The following is a 6,411-nucleotide window of genomic DNA, read 5'->3' as shown; positions in this document are numbered from 1 at the left end:
CTCACTATTTATCCCAGAGGCAGCATCGATCGGCTTCAGTTAGCAGCAGTAGCGAAGGAATCGCTCGATCGGGTTTAGTTAACAGCCATCGATTGATTGCTCGGGTTCAGTAACGCGTAGCCTGTAGTGCAATCGCTCAGGTTTAGTTAGAGCCCAACGCCTCGCTCGAGTTCAGTTAGAGCCAATGCCTCGCACACACGCGCGTACATGTACGAGAGAAACGCGCATCGCTCAGACCCTGACCTCCCACCGTAACCAGGAACTCCCCGAAATTTTCCTCGCCCTCGCTTCTACCACGGTTTTTTCCGTCATGGACAGCCCAAAGGATGTCATGCAGCTGCGTCTCCGGCCCGCCAAGGATGAAAAGCCCATTTTCTGTCATGATTTTTTGTCATAGAAGTAGGAGCCCACCACATATATGATGATACCGGGTTTTGTCACAATTATCATCATAGAAGTTTCATATGTATGACAGAAAAAAAATTTCGTTCGGCCCAAAATGTCATGGATGTGTCTTTTTTGTAGTGTTAGGCTTTCCTGAAATCTGGCATAACACGCCAGGTCAGTACATTGAATGTACTTGCAAGCTCACATCACACAAAACCATAATGACAAACAACATCATGACATTTAATCAAGTTAAATGCAAACAACAACATGCTACTCATGTAGTGAAACCAAACTTGTGCATCGAGTCACACAGACTCCCTTACCAACCGGTTGCCTCGCAACTGAACAGTGCTCACGACAACGTACGAACAGAACCATACTTGGTCCAACTGGTTAACTCGTAACCAAACCGTGATCGCTCCCGGATCACAAATAAAACCACAACAGTCAGCCTCACCGACTTCATCATCATCTAACCAGTGCAATGCAAGTTGATCAGTGTGCAAGTTCCTTAACAATAGTTGGTCCATGGTGTGACTTACTTACGAACTGGGCCCTTATCCGCGGGCGCGGCTATCGATAGATTAATACACTCTGAAGAGGTAGCACACTTTACCCACACTACGGAATCCATGGCCTCACCCTCCCATTCGGGTGGACCAACGACATTCCGAAAGAACTCTCCCATTGCCATGACACTCTTACGACCACTCCGACCAACTCCCCACTGGGATTAGTCCTGGGTGACCCAGCCTACCAAAGGAAAAACTACCACCGTCGTGGCAAACAAACAGTCCCAAACGGGGACACTGTACCATAACAACAACAGGTTCACAAGGTTATGTCTGCTTACCGGGCCAGGGTAACGCACGTCCATAACCTCCCCTCTTTAGAAGCACTGACAAAAGGCATGACAACGGACGACTACCGGCCTCCCCACAAAGGCAAGTGTGGTTGCACTCGTCAGTCCGATTCAGTGGCACCATGACCCGACCAACTTTTATGTTCAAGTTCAATTACCATCAAGTTTAACTTGAAATAAACATGCTCGAGTCAAGAATATGCCAAGCTTATGCAACCATATATTATGCATCAAAAATCACAACAGATCAACTTTCTTCCAAGTTCTACTTGCACAAACTTAACTTTCAACAATTCTGGTACTTTCTTACTTGTTATTTAAACTCATCACTTTGGTTGGCATTAATCAACTAAAACTTTTCTTAGCAAGAATATAGCAAAATAAGACAAATAATCATATCACAATAGTCATGTCTAACTTAGATCAACTACTCCATCTATTCTTCATTAGTTCAAGCATTCACTTCTGTTAACTAAGCCCTTTGACCATGACAAACTAAATAACACAAGCATAATTGATTTTAATACTATATGCAATGAATTTTATATATATATATATATATATATATTCAAGTATAAAATAATGAATATTGCAAAGACACCATTATAATGTTGTTGTGGCTTGCCTTAGTGCAGAGGAGCTTCACACTCCTCCTGGATGCCTTCATGACAAGCTTCACCTTCTGAAAATAATTCAAAAGACAAAAAGAAAATATCAAGAACACTTCTGAAAATCACCAGAAATTCTAGCCAGCAAGGAAAAATCCCATATTGGGTGTGCTGCTAGAGTTTTCCAGTAAGAACAGAATGCAAAAATAATCAACTCATTTAGACTTGTAGAATAAGAGTTAGAGCTGGTCAAAGTTCTGGTCAAATTTAAACTAAATTTAAAATAAAAAAAATCCAGGGGGTGACGTCGAAGGCGTAAAACGCCCGGGTGCCACCACTCATACCGCTTCGAGCGCGGCCTTAGTGGCTGACAGCGGGCCCCGCTGGTCAGGTCGGAGGGGGAGGGGTAGAGAGACAGAGCACGGCGAGGCTCCGCCGGAGCGCAGACTCGCGAGGAGGGCTTCTTGGCCCAATCCAAAGGGATAGGATTGGAGAGGAGGTTGAGAGGCACCTACACGTACCCGTAGCATAGCTAGAGGTGACCGGACGGGGTCGGAACTGAGCTCACCAGCGGCGGCAGTGGGGCGAGCTCGTCGAAGTTGGTGATTCCGGCTAGGCAAGGCCGGTCCAGCCGCCCCAACGGCACCAACTCACACCAGTGGACCACCACGAACACGCCTGGGGACTCGGTGGAGCATGAGCGGCTCTGGAGAGGGAGGAAGCCTAGGATGGGGATCGCCGGCGAGATGGGGACGGGGGCGATGGCCAGAGGCCTGCCCGGCTGGGCTGCGGCTTTCTATGGGGTCATGGTAATGTGGTGGTGGTGAATGAGGAGGGAAATGATCTCGGGAGGGACTATATATAGGCGAGGCAAAGGTGGGGATCGAGAGCTCGCCGGAGCTCTCTAGAGCATCGCCTGGCGATGAATGGTGTTAGTGAGAGAGGGGGAAGACGTCGGGGATCATGCAGAGGCTGTAGACGAGCGGCGACGAGCACAGGAGCGCGATACGTGATGAGCACACGGGCACGGGCGCACTGTTGCCTTGGCCGCGCCATGCTCGTGCTCGCTGCAGCGAGCTCCGGCATCGGCGAGCGCCAGGGTGCAGTTATGGAGGTTCAAATGAAGATGGGGGCACGGTTTGGCAAGGTGCGACGGTCGGGGCAGCGAGCACGCGCGCAACAGCGGCGCTGGTGCAACGCAGAGCGCGTCGACCGCATGCCAACCCCCTTGGATGAATCTGGTCACCGCTTGAACTTTGGCATCAGGCTGAGCTAAGCGCAAACACCATGTCTGGCAGCTAGTCCTTAGTGGTTTTGGTCATTTTGCATAGTTGGCTTGGTCACAGGTGCACTGTGGGAGTGGCTCTCTTCCTAGCAAGTTTCTGGACAAAAACTTGTGAACTTGACTATGGCTAAACCAGAGAAGGTTTAGGGCTGATTTTTGGTGGTTAGTAGTTTCTTAGGAGGGCAATGAGGCTCAAGAAAAACCAGCCTACTTGGATCAAAGAAAATGGTATTTGTTGTAGAAAGTGATCATTTTGTCGAGAACAGAAATGATTTTCTGTAGAAAAAATATTACAAAAAGTTATGCAATATTTTTGCTCGGGAAGGTGCCCTAGGGTTCAAAGAATATTTGGGGTTTTTCTCAGATTTTTGTGGGCAAAGAAAATGAGGGTTGCTTTGAACATACTTCTATGAAATGATTTTTAGGGAAGAAAATGAATATTTTCCTTTATGAAAAATATTCCTTGGGCTTTTGTGGAGTTTATCAGAGAAGGAAAAGATGAGTTAGAGGTGAAAGGTCACTTGGGTGAAAATCAAGGGTGGACACAAGTGTTCTAGTCCATTTGAATTGATTCAAAACTGCAAATCCAAAGCAAATGAAGTAGAAAGTCCAGAAAAAGAGAGAAGACAAAAACCAGGCTGTCACAAACCTCCCTCACTTAAGATGAGTCTCATCCTCGAGATTCGGTTGCTTGGGAAAACAATTCTGGTTAGGTTGTTCTTAATAATTCCTCTCTTTCCCAGGTTGCTTCTTCCTCGGTGTGATGCTCCCACTGAACCTTGAAAAATTTGGCCGCTTTGCTGCGTGTGACCCTTTTGGCCTCATCCAAGATTTTGAATGGTCTCTCCTCATAAGTTAAATGCTTTGAAGCTCAATTTCTGACATATCCGTCCTTTTCTCAGGTGGTGAAATACACCTTCTCAGCTGTGATACATGGAACACATTGTGCACATCCGACAATTCGGGTGGCAATTCTAACTGATAAGCAACTGTGCCAACTCGTGTCATGACTCGGAACAGACCTGTATAACTTGGTGCCAATTTTCCTCGAGTCTGAAATCTCTTGACCCCCTTCATGGGTGTTACTAGGAGATACACGTGTTCACCAGGTTCAAAGCTAACTTGTCAGTGTTTGGCATCATAATAACTCTTTTGTCGTGACTTAGCCAGCTGTAGTCTATCTCGAATTTCCCTGACTTGTTTCTGTGCCTCCAATATCACATCAGTACCGAAAATGCAGATGTCTCCGGTTTGAGACCAATTGAATGGAGTGCGGTACTTACGGCCGTATAAAGCTTCAAAGGGTGACATTTTCAAGCTGGTTTGAAAACTGTTGTTGTATGAGAATTCCGCATATGGAAGACAATCTTCCCATTTGGGTCCATGGGCTAAGGCACATGCTCGAAGCATATCTTCAAGCATTTGATTTACCCGCTCAGTCTGACCGTCTATCTGTGGATGATAGGCGGTGCTATATTTCTGAGCGGTCCCCAAAGCTTGATGGAGCCGGGACCAGAATGTGGATGTAAACAATGAACCTCAGTCTGAAGTGATTGTTTTTGGCACTCCATGCAAACTGACAACCGGGACATATATAATTGCGCAAGTTGGTCAGCGCGAAGTGTGGTGCAGATAGGAATGAAATGAGCCACTTTAGTTAGCGTGTCCACTATGACCCATATAGCATCATTGCCTCATTGAGTCCGGGGTAGACCAGTGATAAAGTCCATGCAGACATCGTCCCATTTCCATTGTGCGACGGTTAGAGGTTGGAGAAGTCTGATGGTTTTTGGTGTTCCGCCTTTACTTTGTTGCATATGTCACAACAAGCGACAAAATATGTGATGCCCCTTTTCATTCCATTCCACCAAAATATCTGTCGAAGGTCTTCATACATTTTAGTACCGCCTGGGTGTATTGAGTATGAGGATTCGTGTGCTTCTGCCAAAATTTTCTTCCTCAAATCTGCTAACTTAGGTACGCATATCCTTCCTCAGAACCTGAGTGTACCTAGTGCGTCTCTTGAGAAATCTCGAGTCTTGCCTTCTCGCATGCTTTGGATATATCATTGCAGACTCTTGTCTTTAGCCTGTGCTATGCGAATCTCCTCTTCTAGCGTATGAGTTACTTCCAAAATATTTGCAAGGCCGTCATTTATAATTACCAAGTTGAGCTGAGCGATCTCCTGCTGGAGTTCTGAAGGCAAAGACTCTATCATGGCATTCAATTTGGCAGGCTTACGACTGAGGGCATCAACAACTACGTTGGCCTTTTCCAGATGGTAATTTATTTCCGAATCATAGTCTTTGACCAACTCGAGCCATCTTCGCTGTCGGAGGTTTAAGTCTGGCTGGGTGAATATATATTGGAGACTCTTGTGGTCGGTAAATATTTGACATCTCTTTCCAATGAGGTAATGTCTCCAAATCTTTAGAGAGTGCACCACAGCGGCTAGTTCCAAATCATGTGTAGGATAGTTTCCTTCATGAGCTCGTAGCTGGCAAGATATGTAAGCTACTACCTTGCCGTTTTGCATAAGTACACACCCAATGCCTTGTCTGGATGCGTCGCAATACACATCAAAGCCGCGGTAAATGTCTGGGGGAGTCAAGACCGGTGCTGATGTCAATTTGGCTTTTAGCTCGTTAAAGCTCCGCTCGTAGTCCTTAGTCCATTCAAACTTCTTGTCTTTCTTGAGAAGTTCTGTCATTGGCTTGGCAATTTTGGAGAATCCTTCGATGAACTGACGGTAGTACCCGGCTAATGCAAGGAAACTCTGGACTTGGGTTACGGTCGTGGGTGCTTCCCAATCAAGCACATATTTCACTTTGCTAGGATCCACTGTGATACCTTCTGCTAAAATGACATGCCCCAGAAATCTGACTTGTTTTAGCCAAAACTCAAACTTGCTAAATTTTGCATACAACTGATGGTCACGGAGTCTTTGTAGGACTTCTCGGAGGTGTTCCGAAGGTTCTTCGTTACTCTTGGAGTAAATGAGAATATCATCGATGAAAACCACCACAAACTTGTCCAAAAATTCCATGAACACCTTATTCATAATATGCGTGAAAAAGGTGGGGACATTGGTGAGGCCGAAGGATATCACCGTGTACTCATAGAGACCGTACCGAGTAGTGAACGCAGTCTTAGGAATATCTTCCTTCTTGATTTTTATTTGACGATATCCGGTCCTTAAATCAACCTTGGAAAATACTTTTGCACCACTGAGCTGATCGAACAAGTCATCAATCCTTGGTAACGGG

Source organism: Triticum aestivum, chromosome 2A (genome assembly GCF_018294505.1).
Source record: "Triticum aestivum cultivar Chinese Spring chromosome 2A, IWGSC CS RefSeq v2.1, whole genome shotgun sequence".
NCBI lineage: Eukaryota > Viridiplantae > Streptophyta > Magnoliopsida > Poales > Poaceae > Triticum > Triticum aestivum.
This window is presented reverse-complemented; position numbering follows the sequence as displayed.